Here is a 25761-nt window from a genome sequence, read left to right on the forward strand (position 1 = left end):
GCCTTTCCTGTACTCTATTGTTCAAAAGTATGCCATATGTCCTCTTTCCTGCTGGTGTTTTGTTTGAGGGTCCTGGGCCCTCTTATAAAAAGGCCTAAGGAGAAAGAATTGTACTGGGTGTCCATCCAATCATTTTTTTAATTCAAATTCACTATTGCAACAAATTATCCCCGGGTTTCTAAAATCAATGCCTTTCCTATAATCTTTTTTTCACAAAGGATGCCATATGTCCTCTTTCCTACTGCTGGTTTTGTTGAGTGTCCTGGAGCCTCTGCTAAAAAGGCCTAAGGATAAAGAAGTGTACTGGGTGTCTATTCAATGTTTTTTTAGATTTCACGGTTGCAACTAATGATCTCTGTGTTTCTAAAATCAATGCCTTTCATGTAATCTAATTTTCTAAAGGATGCCATATGTCCTCTTTCATGCTGCTGGTTTTGTGGAGGGTCCTGGAGCTTCTGCTAAAAAGGCCTAAGGATAAATAAGTGTACTTGGTGTATAATCTAAGTTTTTTGAGATTTCACGGTTGCAACTAATGAATGATCTCTGTGTTTCTAAAATCAATGCCTTTCCAGAAATCTATTTTTCTAAAGGATGCCATATGTCCTCTTTACTGCTGCTGGTTTTGTTGAGGGTCCTGGAGCCTCTGCTAATAAGGCCTAAGGATAAATAAGTGTACTGGGTGTCTAATCCATTTTTTTTTTAGATTTGCCGGTTGCAACAAATTATCTCTGGGTTTCTCAAATCAATGCCTTAAATGTAATCTATTAGTCACAAGGATGCCATATGTCCTCTTTCATGCTGTTGTTTCTGTTGAGGCTCCGGGAGCCTCTTCTAAAAAGGCCTAAGGATAAAGAAGTGTACTGGGTGTATAATCTATCTTTTTTAGATTTCACGGTTGCAACTAATGATCTCTGTGTTTCTAAAATCAATGCCTTAAATGTAATCTATTGTTCAAAAGGATGCCATATGTCCTCTTTCCTTTTTTTTTCTCTCTGTACTTCTGTTTATTTTAGAAAATGTAATGCACTTATAGTTTCACTAAGATTATGACTTTGCACACTGCCTTTTTCCATGCAGCATTTTGACATGTCGTGTGATATGACTAGAAGATTGAAAAGTTCTCAGAGTCCAGCACCTGGGATCCAAGGTGTGCAATCACAGGGGCACTGCAAAATACGCCCAGTAAATGTAACAAGAGATAGTAGTCGCACCACCAAGTTCAATGAATAGTTTACTTTATTGAGCCAAGATCAAAAAATCAGCAACGTTTCGGACACAAGTCCTTAATCTTGCATAACAAACAGACACTGATTCACTTCTTATATACCCAAAATAAGTCACACCTGCACAGCTAATTGTAACACCTGAAAAGTCAGGTATAACATTAACAACCGAATGTTGCCCCCATGTGGTCAACTACAAACATCACACTTATCTAAATAATTTTAATTTAACTATTACTTATCCAGCAATGAATTAATACATAGTCTAAAATATATCAATGTACAGTGCAGACTCTCAGGCAGTGTATGATTTTAACTTATTCCTTTACACTATATTTTAGCAAAGATAGATGTAAACATTTTATTTAATAAAAATTTGATTTCTACAGAAAAATTGACCAATCTAATTCTTTATTCATGCCCCCTGGAGATAATGTCCCTAATTCATAAATCCAATATGCTTCACGTTTTTGTAACAATTTAATTCTATCACCCCCTCTTCTAGGATGTTGTACTTGTTCCAAAATCTGGAACCTTAATTGGCTTAAATTATGCCCTGCAGACAAAAAATGATGGGCAACTGGGGCATCCTTTTTATTGGTTCTAATACTACTTTTGTGTTGAACTATGCGTTCTTTGACTTACTGGGTGGTCTCGCCCACATAACCCAGCCCACATGGGCATTTAATCAAATATATCACAAAATCAGTATTACAGGTATAATGTCCCTTAATGAAATATTTTTTGCCAGTACTTGGATGACTAAATGTTGGCCCTTTAATAATACTGTTGCAATTTGAGCACCCTAAGCAGGGAAAACTACCCAGATTTTTCTTCCCAAAATAAGTTTGAACTGGTCTCTTAGATGGACCAATATCTGCCCGTACCAGAACATCTTTTATGTTTTTTCCTCGTTTAAAAGCTGGCATAGGGGGAATCTTAAATTCTTGAATATTAGGATTACACGTGCTCAAAATGTGCCAATGCCTATGAATAATCTTCATAACCTGTTGATTCCAAGGGGCAAATTGACTTACAAACACTAGTCTAGGGCTTTTTTTATTATCATCCATCAAAGGTTTTTTCTTTTCCAATAACAACTCTCTAGGGGTATTTAATGCATTCCTAAATTCAGTCTCAATTAATTCACATGGATACCCCCTTTGTAGGAAGCGATCCCCCATTTCTTTAAGCCTGTCTTTAACCAATGTTTCATCAGACACAATACGCCTTACACGTAAAAACTGGCTCCTGGGTAAAGATCTTACCAGTGAAGGGGGGTGTGCACTTTTATAGTGTAGGAGAGTGTTGCAATCTGTGTCTTTCCTATGAAGGTCCACAGTTAGACCTGATTTACACTTTGACACAACTGTGTCCAGAAATACAACACTCTCCTCACTAAAGACTAACTTAAATCTGATGTGACTAGTTGCTGCATTTAATTCATTCACAAAATTTACCAGGGTTCCAATGTCGCCCCCCCACACCCCAAACACATCATCAATATAGCGCCACCAGGTGGCGCCATATGATAAAAATAAAGGATTGTTATAAACAAAATGTTCCTCAAACATATTCATAAAAATATTTGCGTATGTGGGGGCGACATTGGAGCCCATGGCGGTCCCTTGGAGCTGAAGATAATAATTGTCCTCAAAAAGAAAATAATTACACCTTAAAATAATATTAAGTAACTGCAAAATAAATTCTGCCTGTGATGTGGTGTATCTATCAGATTCACTCAAAACTTTCTCTACTGCTCCAATCCCTGCCTCATGTGTGATAGCTGTATACAGCGATGTCACATCTAGACTAAAAAGAATGCATTTATTATCCCCTAGATGCAAATCACGCAATTTGGCTAAAAAATCTCGTGTATCCTGGATATATGAATTAGAATTAACAAAAGGTCTAAGAACCTTATCCAAATATATTGATACCTTGGACAATATTGAGCCCATGCCGGCCACAATTGGGCGGCCAGGAGGTGCTTGCAGATTTTTATGCACTTTTGGCAGAGTATACATCACTGGAGTGATGTCCTCAGATTCTAGTAAAAACCTTCTCACATCCTTATCAATAATGCCATTATTAAATGCAAATCGAACACAAGCCTCAATCTCCTTTTTAATCTCAAAGATAGGGTTGTGGGTCAATTGTTTATATACATTGATATCAGATAATTGTGTTTTAATTTCTTGGACATAATATTTTTTGTCCAATAAAACAATTGACCCACCCTTATCCGCACTTTTCACCACCAATTGTTTGTTTTTATTTAAATTATCCAAAGCACATTTATCCTTAGATGTAAAATTCTTATTGTACTTTAAATAATTATTATGCGACCCAGTTTTTTTATCCAAAGCTACAATATCATTTTGTACCAGTTGTATATATGTTTGTACCCCAGGATTTACCTGCACAGGTGTAAATACACTTTTATTAGAAAGACCTAGTATGTTCAAATTCAATGCTCTATCAGTTATAGTGTGAACATCTCTCTTCCCACCACTAACAACATCAGGCATTTCAGAAAAAAAGCTTTTAAGTTTTAAAGTTCTAAAGAACCGATTTAAGTCCTTTTGTAGCTCAAAGCTGTCCCCTTTGTTTTGTGGGCAGTAGGAGAGGCCCTTATCGAGTAAACCCTGTTCTGTAGAAGTAAGTGTAACATTGCTTAAATTGATAGTTACATTTTGTTTCTGCGGGTTGTCACTCTCTGACTGCCTGAAGCTCCCGGTTGACGCTTCATCTTTCCTTTGGCGATTCCACTTGTGTTTCCTGCCTCCACGTCGCTTGTGTGTTGTTCTGTGCCTGATTCCCCCGACCCGGACTCAGAAGTTGTGCCCTCCGAGCTATTGAAACTCTGTCTTGTCCCGGACTTGCGTTGTCTGCGGCGCCGGAAACCGGAAGTGTCCCCTCCAAATCTGTTCCTCGGATCACTCAGCCAGCGGTAAACAGTTCCGGCAGTATAGTCACTCTCATCCCGGGCAAACTTCTGTTTCTTCCGTTCCTGGATCTCTTTCTTTAACGTATCCATCTGTGTGTCAAGGGAAGAAATCAATGACTCCATCTCTGTACCGGGTAAGTTTGCAGATAATTCCTTCTTCATCTCTTCTATCTGTGTACTCTGTTTATCGATCTCTTTTTGCAAACACTCCACAGTTAACACCATCAAATCAAAACTGCATTTATTCAGAATCATCTCAAATTTCTGGCAGTATTCTTGGTTATCTGTCATCAAAGTGGGTCTAGTATGCATACGTAATCCTCTTGGGATACGTTTCACCCTATGGTATTCGGCCAAAGTCACTGCATGCAGCTCAAAAGCCACATGTTTCTTGCTTAAATATTCAAGCTTTTTACCTACTGCCTGTGAAGGAGAAGACTTCAGAAAGTCCCTTGAGCCACGAGTCAAAGTAGTAATTCTCGCGGCCTCCATGTCTGTATATCCAAATGTCTTAGGCTCTGTATTTTCTTGTATTGTTTCCATGATCTCCAGTGCAAAGGATCAACTTGCAGACAAAATAGTGAAAAGTTCTCAGAGTCCAGCACCTGGGATCCAAGGTGTGCAATCACAGGGGCACTGCAAAATACCCCCAGTAAATGTAACAAGAGATAGTAGTCGCACCACCAAGTTCAATGAATAATTTACTTTATTGAGCCAAGATCAAAAAATCAGCAACGTTTCGGACACAAGTCCTTAATCTTGCATAACAAACAGACACTGATTCACTTCTTATATACCCAAAATAAGTCACACCTGCACAGCTAATTGTAACACCTGAAAAGTCAGGTATAACATTAACAACCGAATGTTGCCCCCATGTGGTCAACTACAAACATCACACTTATCTAAATAATTTTAATTTAACTATTACTTATCCAGCAATGAATTGCAGGGCATAATTTAAGCCAATTAAGGTTCCAGATTTTGGAACAAGTACAACATCCTAGAAGAGGGGGTGATAGAATTAAATTGTTACAAAAACGTGAAGCATATTGGATTTATGAATTAGGGACATTATCTCCAGGGGGCATGAATAAAGAATTAGATTGGTCAATTTTTCTGTAGAAATCAAATTTTTATTAAATAAAATGTTTACATCTATCTTTGCTAAAATATAGTGTAAAGGAATAAGTTAAAATCATACACTGCCTGAGAGTCTGCACTGTACATTGATATATTTTAGACTATGTATTAATTCATTGCTGGATAAGTAATAGTTAAATTAAAATTATTTAGATAAGTGTGATGTTTGTAGTTGACCACATGGGGGCAACATTCGGTTGTTAATGTTATACTTGACTTTTCAGGTGTTACAATTAGCTGTGCAGGTGTGACTTATTTTGGGTATATAAGAAGTGAATCAGTGTCTGTTTGTTATGCAAGATTAAGGACTTGTGTCCGAAACGTTGCTGATTTTTTGATCTTGGCTCAATAAAGTAAACTATTCATTGAACTTGGTGGTGCGACTACTATCTCTTGTTACATTTACTGGGGGTATTTTGCAGTGCCCCTGTGATTGCACACCTTGGATCCCAGGTGCTGGACTCTGAGAACTTTTCACTATTTTGTCTGCAAGTTGATCCTTTGCACTGGAGATCATGGAAACAATACAAGAAAATACAGAGCCTAAGACATTTGGATATACAGACATGGAGGCCGCGAGAATTATTACTTTGACTCGTGGCTCAAGGGACTTTCTGAAGTCTTCTCCTTCACAGGCAGTAGGTAAAAAGCTTGAATATTTAAGCAAGAAACATGTGGCTTTTGAGCTGCATGCAGTGACTTTGGCCGAATACCATAGGGTGAAACGTATCCCAAGAGGATTATGTATGCATACTAGACCCACTTTGATGACAGATAACCAAGAATACTGCCAGAAATTTGAGATGATTCTGAATAAATGCAGTTTTGATTTGATGGTGTTAACTGTGGAGTGTTTGCAAAAAGAGATCGATAAACAGAGTACACAGATAGAAGAGATGAAGAAGGAATTATCTGCAAACTTACCCGGTACAGAGATGGAGTCATTGATCTCTTCCCTTGACACACAGATGGATACGTTAAAGAAAGAGATCCAGGAACGGAAGAAACAGAAGTTTGCCCGGGATGAGAGTGACTATACTGCCGGAACTGTTTACCGCTGGCTGAGTGATCTGAGGAACAGATTTGGAGGGGACACTTCCGGTTTCCGGCGCCGCAGACAACGCAAGTCCGGGACAAGACAGAGTTTCAATAGCTCGGAGGGCACAACTTCTGAGTCCGGGTCGGGGGAATCAGGCACAGAACAACACACAAGCGACGTGGAGGGAGGAAACACAAGTGGAATCGCCAAAGGAAAGATGAAGCGTCAACCGGGAGCTTCAGGCAGTCAGAGAGTGACAACCCGCAGAAACAAAATGTAACTATCAATTTAAGCAATGTTACACTTACTTCTACAGAACAGGGTTTACTCGATAAGGGCCTCTCCTACTGCCCACAAAACAAAGGGGACAGCTTTGAGCTACAAAAGGACTTAAATCGGTTCTTTAGAACTTTAAAACTTAAAAGCTTTTTTTCTGAAATGCCTGATGTTGTTAGTGGTGGGAAGAGAGATGTTCACACTATAACTGATAGAGCATTGAATTTGAACATACTAGGTCTTTCTAATAAAAGTGTATTTACACCTGTGCAGGTAAATCCTGGGGTACAAACATATATACAACTGGTACAAAATGATATTGTAGCTTTGCATAAAAAAACTGGGTCGCATAATAATTATTTAAAGTACAATAAGAATTTTACATCTAAGGATAAATGTGCTTTGGATAATTTAAATAAAAACAAACAATTGGTGGTGAAAAGTGCGGATAAGGGTGGGTCAATTGTTTTATTGGACAAAAAATATTATGTCCAAGAAATTAAAACACAATTATCTGATATCAATGTATATAAACAATTGACCCACAACCCTATCTTTGAGATTAAAAAGGAGATTGAGGCTTGTGTTCGATTTGCATTTAATAATGGCATTATTGATAAGGATGTGAGAAGGTTTTTACTAGAATCTGAGGACATCACTCCAGATATGTATACTCTGCCAAAAGTGCATAAAAATCTGCAAGCACCTCCTGGCCGCCCAATTGTGGCCGGCATGGGCTCAATATTGTCCAAGGTATCAATATATTTGGATAAGGTTCTTAGACCTTTTGTTAATTCTAATTCATATATCCAGGATACACGAGATTTTTTAGCCAAATTGCGTGATTTGCATCTAGGGGATAATAAATGCATTCTTTTTAGTCTAGATGTGACATCGCTGTATACAGCTATCACACATGAGGCAGGGATTGGAGCAGTAGAGAAAGTTTTGAGTGAATCTGATAGATACACCACATCACAGGCAGAATTTATTTTGCAGTTACTTAATATTATTTTAAGGTGTAATTATTTTCTTTTTGAGGACAATTATTATCTTCAGCTCCAAGGGACCGCCATGGGCTCCAATGTCGCCCCCACATACGCAAATATTTTTATGAATATGTTTGAGGAACATTTTGTTTATAACAATCCTTTATTTTTATCATATGGCGCCACCTGGTGGCGCTATATTGATGATGTGTTTGGGGTGTGGGGGGGCGACATTGGAACCCTGGTAAATTTTGTGAATGAATTAAATGCAGCAACTAGTCACATCAGATTTAAGTTAGTCTTTAGTGAGGAGAGTGTTGTATTTCTGGACACAGTTGTGTCAAAGTGTAAATCAGGTCTAACTGTGGACCTTCATAGGAAAGACACAGATTGCAACACTCTCCTACACTATAAAAGTGCACACCCCCCTTCACTGGTAAGATCTTTACCCAGGAGCCAGTTTTTACGTGTAAGGCGTATTGTGTCTGATGAAACATTGGTTAAAGACAGGCTTAAAGAAATGGGGGATCGCTTCCTACAAAGGGGGTATCCATGTGAATTAATTGAGACTGAATTTAGGAATGCATTAAATACCCCTAGAGAGTTGTTATTGGAAAAGAAAAAACCTTTGATGGATGATAATAAAAAAAGCCCTAGACTAGTGTTTGTAAGTCAATTTGCCCCTTGGAATCAACAGGTTATGAAGATTATTCGTAGGCATTGGCACATTTTGAGCACGTGTAATCCTAATATTCAAGAATTTAAGATTCCCCCTATGCCAGCTTTTAAACGAGGAAAAAACATAAAAGATGTTCTGGTACGGGCAGATATTGGTCCATCTAAGAGACCAGTTCAAACTTATTTTGGGAAGAAAAATCTGGGTAGTTTTCCCTGCTTAGGGTGCTCAAATTGCAACAGTATTATTAAAGGGCCAACATTTAGTCATCCAAGTACTGGCAAAAAATATTTCATTAAGGGACATTATACCTGTAATACTGATTTTGTGATATATTTGATTAAATGCCCATGTGGGCTGGGTTATGTGGGCGAGACCACCCAGTAAGTCAAAGAACGCATAGTTCAACACAAAAGTAGTATTAGAACCAATAAAAAGGATGCCCCAGTTGCCCATCATTTTTTGTCTGCAGGGCATAATTTAAGCCAATTAAGGTTCCAGATTTTGGAACAAGTACAACATCCTAGAAGAGGGGGTGATAGAATTAAATTGTTACAAAAACGTGAAGCATATTGGATTTATGAATTAGGGACATTATCTCCAGGGGGCATGAATAAAGAATTAGATTGGTCAATTTTTCTGTAGAAATCAAATTTTTATTAAATAAAATGTTTACATCTATCTTTGCTAAAATATAGTGTAAAGGAATAAGTTAAAATCATACACTGCCTGAGAGTCTGCACTGTACATTGATATATTTTAGACTATGTATTAATTCATTGCTGGATAAGTAATAGTTAAATTAAAATTATTTAGATAAGTGTGATGTTTGTAGTTGACCACATGGGGGCAACATTCGGTTGTTAATGTTATACCTGACTTTTCAGGTGTTACAATTAGCTGTGCAGGTGTGACTTATTTTGGGTATATAAGAAGTGAATCAGTGTCTGTTTGTTATGCAAGATTAAGGACTTGTGTCCGAAACGTTGCTGATTTTTTGATCTTGGCTCAATAAAGTAAACTATTCATTGAACTTGGTGGTGCGACTACTATCTCTTGTTACATGACTAGAAGATTGAAGAATGGTATGTTTTGAATCTGCTGAGCATAATAATAAAAAAAAATAATAATTTAACTTGAGTTAATAACTGAAGCATGACTTCAGGAGTCAGGTGTGGTCATAGGTAGTGGTTGTTGTTAGCAGATTATTTTTATTGCAAATTGCAATTGCCACAGCGTGCATAAAATGTGCGTCACTAGTCCAAATCTTACCTTTTTTTTCATTCAGGATTAGTTTGGGGTCCGGCGCAATATTGGAAACGCAAAAAACAGGTCTCCGTACCCGTTGATATAAGGGTTGACTACTAGTGCTTTTAATGGTGTGTTAAGCTTTTTAGGGCTTATAGATAGAGAGGGCGCCAAGGGCTAAAGGTATCAGACACCAATATAGTGTAAAAAATTATTTAATAAAAATCAAACTATAAACATAAGAATCAACATATAAACATAAAATCAACTAATCTAAATAGGGACGTCTCCCTAGGTATTTTTAAAATCCTATGTAACGGCTAGTTACTAAAATGTATTAAATATAAGAGTTCAGATAGACAAAAAATACATGTATGATCTGTAAAATTGCATAAATCAGTCAATAGCTAAAACTCAAGATAGATAAAACAAACACCTTTATGCATAGGTTAAAAAATTAGATAAGCATATGCCCAAAGGATACAGCAGATATTCACTGTATGATATAGATTAGCGTGTTATTTTCCAATAGAGGAGATTAGTCCTGTATATGTCCAGTATATTTGAAAACGTAAAGTGCTTAGTGTCAAAGTTATAACATTGTTGAAGCAGTATTTTACTTTACTTTACCGCCTGTGAAGTCTTCAGTCACACCAGGGACCGCTGCGGGAGCCAAGACAGTCTCTCCCGAGTTGCAAACACAGATCTCACACGTGTGTATGGACGGCCGTTTACGGACGGCGTCTGACGTCACGCCTGGTCCGTATTGTTTCTTATGTAGGCTGTATAGTAGCGTACTGATATTCAGTGTAACCAAATTGTAGATTTTTTCAGCTTCTTCGATGCACAAGCCCCCTATTCATAGGTTTAAGCTTGCAGGTACAGTTGGATATTCAGATTCATCCACACTGTCAGAAATTTGTAGTGAAGAAATTAACCCGGGTTAAAAATAGCGATATTGTTCCTAGATGGGGTGAACTTTATTCACTCTTAGTAAGCTGCTACAAAATCACAAGGTAATCGACGCGTTTCACCCACCTGTGGGCTTTATCAAGACACTACAAATTTCTGACAGTGTGGATGAATATGAATATCCAACTGTACCTGCAAGCTTAAACCTATGAATAGGGGGCTTGTGCATCGAAGAAGCTGAAAAAATCTACAATTTGGTTACACTGAATATCAGTACGCTACTATACAGCCTACATAAGAAACAATACGGACCAGGCGTGACGTCAGACGCCGTCCGTAAACGATCGTCCATACACACGTGTGAGATCTGTGTTTGCAACTCGGGAGAGACTGTCTTGGCTCCCGCAGCGGTCCCTGGTGTGACTGAAGACTTCACAGGCGGTAAAGTAAAGTAAAATACTGCTTCAACAATGTTATAACTTTGACACTAAGCACTTTACGTTTTCAAATATACTGGACATATACAGGACTAATCTCCTCTATTGGAAAATAACACGCTAATCTATATCATACAGTGAATATCTGCTGTATCCTTTGGGCATATGCTTATCTAATTTTTTAACCTATGCATAAAGGTGTTTGTTTTATCTATCTTGAGTTTTAGCTATTGACTGATTTATGCAATTTTACAGATCATACATGTATTTTTTGTCTATCTGAACTCTTATATTTAATACATTTTAGTAACTAGCCGTTACATAGGATTTTAAAAATACCTAGGGAGACGTCCCTATTTAGATTAGTTGATTTTATGTTTATATGTTGATTCTTATGTTTATAGTTTGATTTTTATTAAATAATTTTTTACACTATATTGGTGTCTGATACCTTTAGCCCTTGGCGCCCTCTCTATCTATAAGCCCTAAAAAGCTTAACACACCATTTTTATCACATCTTGACACTTTTCAGGGATAGTGTCTTTTAGAGAGGTGTTTGGTATTAGTTCCTAAGCGCACTTCTAAACTCCTGCTTTCTCTTTACTAGTGCTTTTACCAGGCTCCTCTTGGATAGCCCCATAAAGTGTGACTATGAATTCCAAAAAAAAATTAAATTAAGGTTGAAAACTAACTCCTAAGTAAATTGTAAGACCTGGAGCTCCTCAAACACACGTCCTACCGCAACAGCTATAGGCTCTGCCCACCCAAATCTTACCTTTTTAATGCCAATTGATATTGCCACAGCTGGAACAACAGTAAATAACATGTGCGTCACCACAGTCTCCGAAGCTGTTGTCGGATGTATACAAAAACACTGATAAAGTATTCCTTTCGGGGTGCAAAGAGATGGCTACCGGAACAATCCAGGAACTTCCCAAGACTAAGAGTCGCTGTCTTGTGTTTCTGGTGATGTTGGAGACATCTGGGTAGTGTACAGGGAGGCCCAAAATCCTCTCCATTTCTGTGCACCACAGGACAGGACGTCCTTGTCATCCATAAGCACATGAAATTGCTGGCATTTTCGTTGCTTCAAGAAGTTCAGTTTTTGTGGTGATAGTTCATAATTAAATAAACTTTGGTTTCCTACCATACTCAAGACAATCTTGTAGTTCAAGCTTCGGACTTGCTGTGGGAAACAGTGGCCTGTCCATACCAGGAAGATAATTTAGACAGAAGTAACGGGCTCTGATTGCAGGTGACACATGTTTATCGTCAATTATCAAAGGGGTTGCGTGCAGAATATGGCTGATGGCCCCTTATTCACATGTTTGTCCAGAGCAACAACATTAGCAAAGAGCCAGAAGAAAGGTCGGTTCTCACCAGCCTTAAGTTGAGCTTCAATTACCAAATGCTGATATTCAAAAAATAGACAAACAGTGCCTTAAAAAACACATTTGCAATATGGATTCACCAGAGCAAGGTCATTGCAAGTATTTCCCACAATAACAAAATTAAAATGACACAACTCCGCAATCTTCCCCTTCACATTATTATTGTCACACTCCATTGTACTCCTATGCCCACCTCCCTGCTCTTGTTTTTGTTGAGGGTCCTGGAGCCTCTGCTAAAAAGGCCTATGGATAAATAAGTGTACTGGGTGTCTAATCAATGTTTTTTTCTATTTCCCGGGTCATATAAATGATCTCTGGGATTGTAAAATCAATGCCTTTCCTGTAATCTATTATTCAAAAGGATGACATATGTCCTCTTTCATGCTGTTGTTTCTGTTGAGGCTCCGGGAGCCTCTTCTAAAAAGGCCTAAGGATAAAGAAGTGTACTGGGTGTCCAATCATTGTTTTTTTCTATTTCCCGGGTCATATAAATGATCTCTGTGTTTCTAAAATCAATGCCTTTCCTGTAATCTAATTTACAAAAGTATGCCATATGTCCTCTTTCCTGCTGCTGGTTTTGTGGAGGGTCCTGGAGCCTCTGCTAAAAAGGCCTAAGGATAAAGAAGTGTAATGGGTGTCTAATCTATGTTTTTTCTTAGATTTTACGGTTGCAAAAAAATTATCCACGGGTTTCTAAAATCAATGCCTTTCCTGTAATCTATTATTCACAAGGATGCCATATGTACTTTTTGATGCTGTTGTTTCTGTTGAGGCTCCGGGAGCCTCTTATTAAAAAGGCCTAAGGAAAAATAAGTGTACTGGGTGTCTAATCAATGTTTTTTTCTATTTCCCAGTTGCAACTAATGATCTCTGTGTTTCTGAAATCAATGCCTTTCCTATAATAATTTTTTCAAAAGGATGCCATATGTCCTCTTTCCTGCTGCTGGTTTTGTCGAGGGTCCTGGAGCCTCTGCTGAGCATAATAAAAAAAAAATTTAACTTGACTTAATAACTGAAGCATGACTTCAGGAGTCAGGTGTGGTCGTAGGTAGTGGTTGTTGTTAGCAGATTATTTTTATTGCAAATTGCAATTGCCACAGCGTGCATAAAATGTGCGTCACTAGTCAAAATCTGACCTTTTTTTTTTTTCATTCAGGGGTGTCCAGCACCATATTGGAAAGGCAAAAAACAGGTCTCCATATCCGTTGATATAATGGGTGACTATAGTGCTTTTACCAGGCTCCTCTTGGATAGCCCCAGAAAGTGTGACTATGAATCCCAAAAAGAAAATTAAATTAAGGTTGAAAAATAACTCCAAAGTAACTTGTAAGACCTGGAGCTCCACAAACACACGTCCTACTGCAACAGCTATAGGCTCCGCCACCCACAAATCTTAACTTTTTAATGCCAATTGATATTGCCACAGCTGGAACAACAGTAAATAACATGTGTGTCACCACAGTCTCTGAAGCTGTTGTCGGATGTATACAAAAACACTGATAAAGTATTCCTTTAGGAGCTCAAAGAGATGGCTACCGGAACACTCCAGGAACTTCACAAGAGTCGCTGTATTGTGTTTCTGGTGATGTTTGAGACATCTGGGTAGTGTACAGGGAGGGCAAAAATCCTCTCCATCTTTGTGCACCACAGGACAGGACGTCCATGTCATCCATAAGCACATGAAATTGCTGGCATTTTCGTATCTTCAAGAAGTTCAGTTTTTGTGGTGATAGTACAGAATTAAATAAACTTTGGTTTCCTACCATACTAAAGACAATCTTGTAGTTCAAGCTTCGTACTTGCTGTGGGAAACAGTGGCCTGTCCATACCAGGAAGATGATTTAGACAGAAGTAACGAGCTCTGCTTGCAGGTGACACATGTTTATTGTCAATCATCAAAGGGGTTGCGTGCAGAATATGGCTTATGGCCCCTTATTCACATGTTTGTCCAGAGCCACAACATTTGCAAACAGCCAGAAGAAAGGTCAGTTCTCACCAGCCTTAAGTTGAGCTTCATTTACCAAATGCTGATATTCAAAAAAATAGACAAATAGTGGCTTAAATAACACATTTGCGATATGGATTCACCAGAGCAAGGTCATTGCAAGTACTAAGTTCCCATGATAAAAAAATTAAAATGCCACAACTATGCAATCTTCACCTTCAGATTATTATTGTCACACTCCATTGTACTCCTATGCCCAGCTCCCTGCTCTTGTTTTTGTTGAGGGTCCTGGAGCCTCTGCTAAAAAGGCCTATGGATAATGAAGTGTACTGGGTGTCTGTTCAATGTTTTTTTTTTATTTCCCGGTTGCAACTAATTATTTCAGTGTTTCTAAAATCAATGCCTTTCCTGTAATCTATTATTCAAAAGGATGACATATGTCCTCTTTCATGCTGTTGTTTCGGTTGAGGCTCCGGGACCATCGTATTAAAAAGGCCTGAGGATAAATAAGTGTAACGGGTGTCTAATCAATGTGTTTTTCTATTGCAAGGTTGCAAATAATGATCTGTGGGTTTCTAAAATCAATGCCTTTCCTATAATCTATTATTCAAAAGGATGACATATCTCCTCTTTCATGCTGTTGTTTCTGTTGAGGCATCGGGACCCTCTTATTAAAAAGGCCTGAGGATAAATAAGTGTACTGGGTGTCTAATCAATGTTTTTTTCTATTTCCCGGGTCTTATTAAAAAGGCCTGAGGAAAAATAAGTGTACTGGGTGTCTAATCAATGTTTTTTTCTATTTCATGGTTGCAAATAATGATCTGTGGGTTTCTAAAATCAATGCCTTTCTTGTAATCTATTATTCAAAAGGATGACATATATCCTCTGTCATGCTGTTGTTTCGGTTGAGGCTCCGGGACCCTCGTATTAAAAAGGCCTGAGGATAAATAAGTGTAACGGGTGTCTAATCAATGTTTTTTTTCTATTTCACGGTTGCAAATAATGATCTGTGGGTTTCTAAAATCAATGCCTTTACTGTAATCTTTTATTCAAAAGGATGACATATCTCCTCTTTCATGCTGTTGTTTCGGTTGAGGCTCCGGGACCCTCGTATTAAAAAGGCCTGAGCATAAATAAGTGTAACAGGTGTCTAATCAATGTTTTTTTCTATTTCACGGTTGCAAATAATGATCTGTGGGTTTCTAAAATCAATGCCTTTACTGTAATCTTTTATTCAAAAGGATGACATATCTCCTCTTTCATGCTGTTGTTTCGGTTGAGGCTCCGGGACCCTCGTATTAAAAATGCCTGAGGATAAATAAGTGTAACGGGTGTCTAATCAATGTTTTTTTCTATTTCCCGGGTCAAATAAATTATCTCTGGGATTCTAAAATCAATGCCTTTCCTGTAATCTATTATTCAAAAGGATGACATATCTCCTCTTTCATGCTGTTGTTTCGGTTGAGGCTCCGGGACCCTCTTATTAAAAATGCCTGAGGATAAATAAGTGTAACGGGTGCCTAATGAATGTTTTTTTCTATTTCAAGGGTCATATAAATGATCTCTGGGATTCTAAAATCAATGCCTTTCCTGTAATCTATTATTCAAAAGGATGACATATCTCCTCTTTCATGCTGTTGTTTTGGTTGAGGCTCCGGGACTCTCTTATTAAAAAGGCCTGAGGATAAATAAGTGTAACGGGTGTCTAATCAATGTTTTTTTCCATTTCACGGTTGCAAATAATGATCTGTGGGTTTCTAAAATAAATGCCTTTCCTGTAATCTATTATTCAAAAGGATGACATATCTCCTCTTTCATGCTGTTGTTTTGGTTGAGGCTCCAGGACCCTCTTATTAAAAAGGCCTGAGGATAAATAAGTGTAAAGGGTGTCTAATCAATTTTTTTTTCTATTTCACGGGTCATATAAATGATCTGTGGGTTTCGAAAATCAATGCCTTTCCTGTAATCTATTATTCAAAAGGATGACATATCTCCTCTTTCATGCTGTTGTTTCGGTTGAGGCTCCGGGACCCTCTTATTAAAAATGCCTGAGGATAAATAAGTGTAACGGGTGTCTAATGAATGTTTTTTTCTATTTCAAGGGTCATATAAATGATCTCTGGGATTCTAAAATCAATGCCTTTCCTGTAATCTATTATTCAAAAGGATGACATATCTCCTCTTTCATGCTGTTGTTTTGGTTGAGGCTCTGGGACCCTCTTATTAAAAAGGCCTGAGGATAAATAAGTGTAACGGGTGTCTAATCAATGTTTTTTTCTATTTCACGGTTGCAAATAATGATCTGTGGGTTTCTAAAATCAATGCCTTTCCTGTAATCTATTATTCAAAAGGATGACATATCTCCTCTTTCATGCTGTTGTTTCGGTTGAGGCTCCGGGACCCTCTTATTAAAAAGGCCTGAGGATAAATAAGTGTAACGGGTGTCTAATCAATGTTTTTTTTCTATTTCCCGGGTCATATAAATGATCTCTGTGATTCTAAAATCAATGCCTTAACTGTAATCAATTGTTCACAAGGATGCCATATGTCCTCTTTCATGCTGTTGTTTCAGTTGAGGCTCCGGGAGCCTCTTATAAAAAGGCCTAAGGATAAAGAAGTGTTCTGGGTGTCCAATCAATGTTTTTTTTTTTATTATTTCACAGTTGCAAAAAAATTATCTATGGCTTTTTAAAATCTTTGCCTTACCTGTCATCTATTGTTCAAAAGGATGCCATATGTCATCTTTCCTGCTTTTGTTTTTGTTGGGGGTCCGGAACACTATTCTAAAAAGGCAGAAGGAGAATGACCTGTACTGTACTGGGTGTCCAATCATGTTTTTGTTTTCTATTTCACGGTTCATAATAAATATCGCTGTGTAACTAAAATCAATGCCATACCTGTACTCTGTTGTTCAAAAGGATGGCATATGTGGTGTTTCATTCTGTTGTGGTTGTTGAGGGTCGTGGCCGTGGGACAGCGTATAAATCGGCTGAAGGAGAACAACCTGTACAGCCTTGCTCCACTTTTTAGGCAGGCCAGCTCTTTGCATACATGCCCACAGACTCTGTAACGCGTGCCTCTTTTAGGGAGAGGTGCAGCCATAATGCAGGGTCAGAAACTCTGCCTACAACTGTTATACTCGATTTTGCAAAAGGAAGTAAGTTTACCATGGTTCCCTGCACGCACGTATTGTTGTTATATTTTGGTGAGGGTAATCATGATGACCATGTAGACCACCACCACTGAGAGTCCTGGAAGTAACAGGGATGAGATGAAAGAGCTAAGAATAGTAGAACTTGAAACAACAGAGTTAGCCATGGGTGTTCGTGCAAAACCGCTTGGCTTTTTTTTAGCTTTGTGTGCGGCTATTCATGCAGGCCATATAGAGCTGCCACCATTCGGTGTCATATCAGCTATTAAACTAATAAGAACAGTACTACCAAAATACAGCCAATGAAGGGCCTTAGGAAGACTGAGCCAAGGTTGGATTTTAGTATTTGGTTAGGCTAATCATGATGGCCATGTAGACCACCACCGAGAGTCCTGGAAGTAACAGGGATGGGATGAAAGAGCTAAGAATAGTAGAACTTGAAACAACAGAGTTAGCCATGGGTGTTAGTGCAAAACCGCTTGGCTTTTTTTTGGCTTTGGGTGTGGCTATTCATGCAGGCCATATAGAGCTGCCACCATTCGGTGTTGTATCAGCTATTAAACTAATAAGAACAGTACTACCAAAATACAGCCAATGAAGGGCCTTAGGAAGACTGAGCCAAGGTTGGATTGTAGTATTTGGTTAGGCTAATCATGATTGCCATGTAGACCACCACCGAGAGTCCTGGAAGTAACAGGGATGAGATGAAAGAGCTAAGAATAGTAGAACTTGAAACAACAGAGTTAGCCATGGGTGTTAGTGAAAAACCGCTTGGCTTTTTTTTGGCTTTGGGTGCGGATATTCATGCAGGCCATATAGAGCTGCCAACATTCGGTGTCGTATCAGCTATTAAACTAATAAGAACAGTACTACCAAAATACAGCCAATGAAGGGCCTTAGGAAGACTGAGCCAAGGTTGGATTGTAGTATTTGGTTAGGCTAATCATGATGGCCATGTAGACCACCACCGAGAGTCCTGGAAGTAACAGGGATGATGAGATGAAAGTGCTAAGAATAGTACTACTTGAAACAACAGAGTTAGCCATGGGTGTTAATCCAAGACCGCTTTGATTTATTTTTGTATTGGCTGCGGCTAATCATGCAGGCCATATAGAGCTGCCACCATTCGGTGTTGTATCAGCTATAAAAATAATAAGAACTGTACTATCAAAATAAAGACAATGAAGGGCCTATGAAGACTGAGCAAAGGTTGGATTGTAGTATTTTGTTCGGCTAATCATGATGGCCATGTAGACCACCCGTAACAGGGATAAAAGTGCTAAGAATAGTACTAATTGAAACAACCGAGTTAGCCATGGGTGTTAGTCTAAGACCACTCGGCTTTTTTTTGGGTTTGGGTGCAGCTAATCATGAAGGCCAGATAGACCTGCCACCATTTGGTGTTGTAACAGGTATGAAACTGCAAAGAACAGTACTACTTAACACAACCTACTTACCATGGGTCCCAGAGCATATCTTTGGTTGTTATATTTTGTAAGGGTAATCATGCAGGCCATATAGACCTTCACCAATAGGGTGAGTATGAGTAACAGCTATTAAAATGCGAAGGACATTACTAATTAACACAACATAGTTACCATGGGTCGCAGACCAAGAGCAGATGTCTTATTATTATATTTTGTATGGGTAATCATCCAGGCCGTATAGACCTCACCAAATAGGGGGAGTTACAGAGATTAAAGTGCTAAGAATGGTAGTACTTAAAACACAACCTAGTTAAAATAGGTAGCAGACCACATGTCTTATTATTATAATTTTTCAGGGTAATCTGGCAGGCCATATAGAACTCCCCCGATAGGGGGGGGAAACAGGGATTAAAGTGCTAAGAAAAGTACTAATTAACACAAGCTATTTGGGTCCAAGAACGCATGTTTGATTATTAGACTTTATTAGGGTAATTATATATCTAACAAATATATCTATTTCTCTTCTATCGATTCTATCTAACTATCAATCTATGTATATCTATCTATCCTATCTATCAATCTATCTTCTGTCCGGGATGTTTTGAGACAGCCACTTTGGGAATGTTAGTTGATTTAGACCCATTATGGCTTAAAAGCAGACTGTGCATAAACTATGTAATTTTCCATGGGAGTTTTGCCAGGGATCCCCCTCCAGCATGCGACAGTCCAGGTGTTAGTACCCTTGAAACAACTTTTCCATCACTATTGTGGCCAGAAAGAGTCCTTATAGGTTTTAAAGTTCACCTGCCTATTGAATTCAATGGCTTCATCCAGCCTGGGCATGTCCCCTTGTCCACCCGTCTGCCAGCCTTCTTGATATCTGACAAAGTGCCCATCTGATGAACTCTTTTGAAGCGGATAAGTATCATCTCTCCTTATTTAATCTAAGGCACCGCCGGATGCGGTTGTATGCTGATGTTCCGCAATAACTGTGGCACTTTGTCTATGGAATCTGTATAAATCTATCATACACTACTACTATTTGAGGCGCTTGGTGGAAATAATTGGAACATTTATGTTTAACCTTTTGACATAATCTACTTGCTTACTGAGCAACTGTGTTTTCTCTGGTATATGACTGTATGTCCTGCACTTCAACACAGCTTGAATCTACATCATCTTAAGACCAGCTTGACAGTCTTGCTTGCTGCTTTTCTGCAACACCTATGTTTGAACATCTTTTTGCTTTATTGTGCTGTTCTGCCTTTTCCATTTGCAGCTAACAGAACTTCATGGTGGTGCACCACTTTCTTATACCATTTTTTGCTCTGATTTGCATTAATCAGGGGACCCCTTGTTGTGTGTGAGTGTATGGATGAATGAATGATTTATTATTATTTTTTGTGGGTTTTTTTAGGATTTTTTTTTAGGATTTATATTGTATATTTACTTCTATCTATATAAAGTATATTTTGCACTTATCATACATGATTGTCATTGTTTTATTTAAATACTGTCTATTAGGTGCTTATATCCTAGACTTTTGGATTTCACTTATTGGTGAACTCCACTTTCTTCTTACTGCCTATATATTATATTACCATCTAGGTTGCACTCTTAGTTATTTTTATTGGAAGGTGAGCTCTACCAAATTATTTTGCTTGTTTTTATTGTATCCCTCCCTTTCTAGTGACTCTTCTGTGGACTTCAATATCTTGGGTATTTCTATCCCATACGTCACTAGCTCATGGACTCTTGCCAATTGCATGAAAAAAAAACATAATTTATGTAAGAACTTACCAAAAAAAATAATTTCTTTCATATTGGCAAGAGTCCCTGAGACCCACCCTTTTTCTGGTGGTTATGATTTTTTGTATTAAGGCACAATTATATTTCCAGTTCCTCTTTTTTGTATGCTTTTTTACTCCTTATTTTATCACCCCACTACTTGGCTATTTGCTAAATTGAATTGTGGGCATGGTGAGTGGTGTATTTATAGGCATTTTGAGGTTTGTGAAACTTTGCCCCTCCTGGTGGGATTGTATATCCCATACGTCACTAGCTCATGGACTCTTGCCAATATGAAAGAAATTAATTTATCAGGAAAGTTCTTACATAAATTATGTTTTTTCTATACTTCTCCAAAGGGTGTTCCTTGCATTTCTGTATGTGAAGAAGAAACAAGCTCAGTGCAATATAGCACTGCATGACATGAGTACTGCTGCATTTACACTTTGCACTTTGTATTTTATATTAATTTAGAATTTGGATTGTTTTATTACATTTAAACTTTGCACTTTCTGTTTTGTCTTTTTATTTTTTACACAGCAGTTTATTTAGCGATTTTTCTGATTATGCTTTAAAAGTTTCTGTATAGCTTTAACAAATTAGGCATTTCTACATTTATGTTTATCTTTTATAAATTACATTACATTCAGTATTTCTTCTAATAAAACTGAAAAACCGACAGCCTCAGTTTTCCAGAGAGCTTCCTTACTTAATATAGCCAAAAAAAAAAATCACAAATAGTTCAGCACTCCTGTAGTTCTGTGCACACTGCAGGGGAGACTGCAATCCCCTCAATACAAGGAAATCCACAAAAGACAGCAGAACAATAACCTTTTACCATTTATTGGCACACAAAAATCACAACAGTTTGGGAGTTACCTCTTAATCATGAGACTATTTATTTTTGAGTGCCAATAAATGGTAAAAGGTTATTGTGCTGCTGTCTTTTGTGTATTACTGTCTATGGGGCAGATAAGCAGATATTTCAATAGAATAAGTGTATTGTGAATTTTATTACAAGACCAGAGACTATTTTGCATTCTCTTTCTTTACCACTCAATGCAGCATTTAAAAGTATAAGGATAATAACAACAAGGATATTAAAACAGCATAGAAATTAAAGAACCACAATAAGTAGCTAATGAGAGAGCTAACATAACTCCAATAAAAAAGAGACCAATCGGAGAAGGAATAGTGTCCATAAACTGTCCAATAAGCAGCCAAATCTCCTCTTTCTTTTTGCTGCTCAACTGAGATAAGTATTGAAAAAAATTTGTCTCTATAATAAACTTTGTTTTGTTTTGTTATATGCGTTTTATTTTCTATTTTAGTTTGTTAATTTTGAATTTTATATTGTGACATTTCGTTTTATTATTTGTTTGCCTCCGTTTTTTGGTTTGTCCGTTTTTGTAAGGACTTTTTTTATTTAGCATTAAGGTACTTTGTTTCACAGTTTTTATTTCTTTCTAAGTTCTCCTTTACCACCACTTGTATTCCATTTTGTGTTTCTTTTATGTTCACTGAACATCCGTTTTTTTTATGTTTTTTTTTTTTTTTAACTTACTTGAATGTCTCTGAACAGTCCCTCAGCTCTAGCCTTTCATTCCTCCATTTCTGTGTAACGCTCCGGTCGCCATTTTGTGGGCCGGACTTTTTTACTGCCCCCTGACTCTGACGCAGCTGTTTTCAGTTCAGTCAGGGATTTCCTCAGACTGGTCCTGTGCTGTCATCTCCTGTCAGACATTTAGTTGAGGAAATTACAGATATATTTCTGAACGGTTTATAAGCCAATGTTGCCATCTTGTGGTTTTGTTTATATTAACTCAGTTTTATTTAAATTTTGCGTAAAACTTTGTTTACCTACTTTTAAAAAAGTTATATCTGTGGGAATATCGTTATTATAATATTGTAAAAACAACTTTATTCACCTACGGCTAGATTTAGAGTTTTGTCGGTAACAACCCACGTAGCTAACGCTGGCTTTTTTCTGGCCGCACCTTTAAAATAACTCTGGTATTGAGAGTCCACAGAATGGCTGCGTTAGGCTCCAAAAAAGGAGCGTAGAGCATATTTAACGCAACTTCAACTCTCGATACCAGAGTTGCTTACGGACGCGGCCAGCCTCAAAAACGTGCTCGTGCATGATTCCCCCATAGAAAACAATGGGGCTGTTTGAGCTGAAAAAAAACCTAACACCTGCAAAAAAGCCGCGTTCAGCTCCTAACGCAGCCCCATTGTTGTCTATGGGGAAACACTTCCTACGTCTGCACCTAACACCCTAACATGTACCCCGAGTCTAAACACCCCTAACCTTACACTTATTAACCCCTATTCTGCCGCCCCCGCTATCGCTGACCCCTGCATATTATTATTAAACCCTAATCTGCCGCTCCGTAAACCGCCGCTACTTACATTATCCCTATGTACCCCTAATCTGCTGCCCCTAACACCGCCGACCCCTATATTATATTTATTAACCCCTAATCTGCCCCCCACAACGTCACCTCCACCTGCCTACACTTATTAACCCCTAATCTGCCGACCGGACCGCACAGCTATTATAATAAAGTTATTAACCCCTAATCCGCCTCACTAACCCTATAATAAATAGTATTAACCCCTAATCTGCCCTCCCTAACATCACCGACACCTAACTTCAAACATTATCCCCTAATCTGCCGACTGGAGCTCACCGCTATTCTAATAAATGTATTAACCCCTAAAGCTAAGTCTAACCCTAACACTAACACCCCCTAACTTAAATATAATTTAAATCTAACGAAATAAATTAACTATTATTAAATAACTTATTCCTATTTAAAGCTAAATACTTACCTGTAAAATAAACCCTAATATAGCTACAATATAAATTATAATTATATTATAGCTATTTTAGGATTTATATTTATTTTACAGGTAACTTTGTATTTATTTTAACCAGGTACAATAGCTATTAAATAGTTAAGAACTATTTAATAGCTAAAATAGTTAAAATAATTACAAATTTACCTGTAAAATAAATCCTAACCTAAGTTACAATTAAACCTAACACTACACTATCAATAAATAATTAAATAAAATACCTACAATTGCCTACAATTAAACCTAACACTACACTATCAATAAATGCATTAAATACAATATCTACAAATAAATACAATTAAATAAACTAACTAAAGTACAAAAAATAAAAAAGAACTAAGTTACAAAAAATAAAAAAATATTTACAAACATTAGAAAAATATTACAACAATTTTAAACTAATTACACCTACTCTAAGCCCCCTAATAAAATAACAAAGCCCCCCAAAATAAAAAAATGCCCTACCCTATTCTAAATTACAAAAGTTCAAAGCTCTTTTACCTTACCAGCCCTGAACAGGGCCCTTTGCGGGGCATGCCCCAAGAAATTCAGCTCTTTTCCCTGTAAAAAAAAACATACAATACCCCCCCCGACATTACAACCCACCACCCACATACCCCTAATCTAACCCAAACCCCCCTTAAATAAACCTAACACTAAGCCCCTGAAGATCTTCCTTCCTTATCTTCACCATACCAGGTTCACCGATCCGTCCTCGGAAGTCTTGATCCAAGCCTCGGGGGGCTGAAGAGTGACGTCCATCCTCGGGCTGAAGTCTGGATCCATGCGGCGACTGAAGAAATCCATCCTCGGGCTGAAGTCGGAAGTCCATCATCTGGATGAAGTCTTCTATCAAGCCACATCTTCAATCTTCTTTCTTCTGGAGCGGAGCGGATCCATCTTCTTCCAAGCCGACGCGGAACATCCTCTTCAACCGACGACTAGACGATGAATGACGGTTCCTTTAAATGACGTCATCCAAGATGGCGTCCCTCGAATTCCGATTGGCTGATAGGATTCTATCAGCCAATCGGAATTAAGGTAGGAATATTCTGATTGGCTGATGGAATCAGCCAATCAGAATCTAGTTCAATCCGATTGGCTGATTCAATCAGCCAATCAGATTGAGCTCGCATTCTATTGGCTGTGCCGATCAGCCAATAGATTGCGAGCTCAATCTGATTGGCTGATTGAATCAGCCAATCGGATTGAACTTGATTCTGATTGGCTGATTCCATCAGCCAATCAGAATTTTCCTACCTTAATTCCAATTGGCTGATAGAATCCTATCAGCAAATCGGAATTCGAGGGACGCCATCTTGGATGACGTCCCTTAAAGGAACCGTCATTCATCTGGAAATCGTCGTCGGAAGAAGATGGGTCCGCGGTGGAGGTCTTCAAGATGGAGCCGGTCCTCATCGGATGAAGATAGAAGATGCCGCTTGGAAGAAAATGGTTGCCGGTCCGGATCTACTCTTCTTCCCGGATAGGATGAAGACTTTGGACCCTCTTCTGGACTTCTTCAGCCGTCGGATGATGGATGTCTAGCCACCTCTTGGGTTGGATGAAGATATCGGAGGCAGGACGGATTGGTGTGATACCCGGTGAGGTGAAGACAAGGTAGGAAGTTCTTCAGGGGCTTAGTGTTAGGTTTATTTAAGGGGGGTTTGGGTTAGATTAGGGGTATGTGGGTGGTGGGTTGTAATGTTGTGGGGGGGGGTATTGTATATTTTTTTTACAGGCAAAAGAGCTGAATTTCTTGGGGCATGCCCCGCAAAGAGCCCTGTTTAGGGCTGGTAAGGTAAAAGAACTTTTGTAATTTAGAATAGGGTAGGGCATTTTTTTATTTTGGGGGGCTTTGTTATTTTATTAGGGGCTTAGAGTAGGTGTAATTAGTTTAAAATTGTTGTAATATTTTTCTTATGTTTGTAAATATTTTTTTATTTTTTGTAACTTATTTTATTTCATTGTAGTTATTTGTAGGTATTGTATTTAATTAATTTATTGATAGTGTAGTGTTAGGTTTAATTGTAGGTAATTGTAGGTATTTTATTTAATTAATTTATTGATAGTGTAGTGTTAGGTTTAATTGTAACTTAGGTTAGGATATATTTTACAGGTCATTTTGTAATTATTTTAACTATTTTAGCTATTAAATAGTTCTTAACTATTTAATAGCTATTGTACCTGGTTAAAATAAATACAAAGTTACCTGTAAAATAAATATTAATCCAAAAATAGCTATAATATAATTATAATTTATATTGTAGCTATATTAGGGTTTATTTTACAGGTAAGTATTTA

The sequence above is a fragment of the Bombina bombina genome, chromosome 3 (assembly GCF_027579735.1).
Source record: "Bombina bombina isolate aBomBom1 chromosome 3, aBomBom1.pri, whole genome shotgun sequence".
Lineage (NCBI taxonomy): Eukaryota > Metazoa > Chordata > Amphibia > Anura > Bombinatoridae > Bombina > Bombina bombina.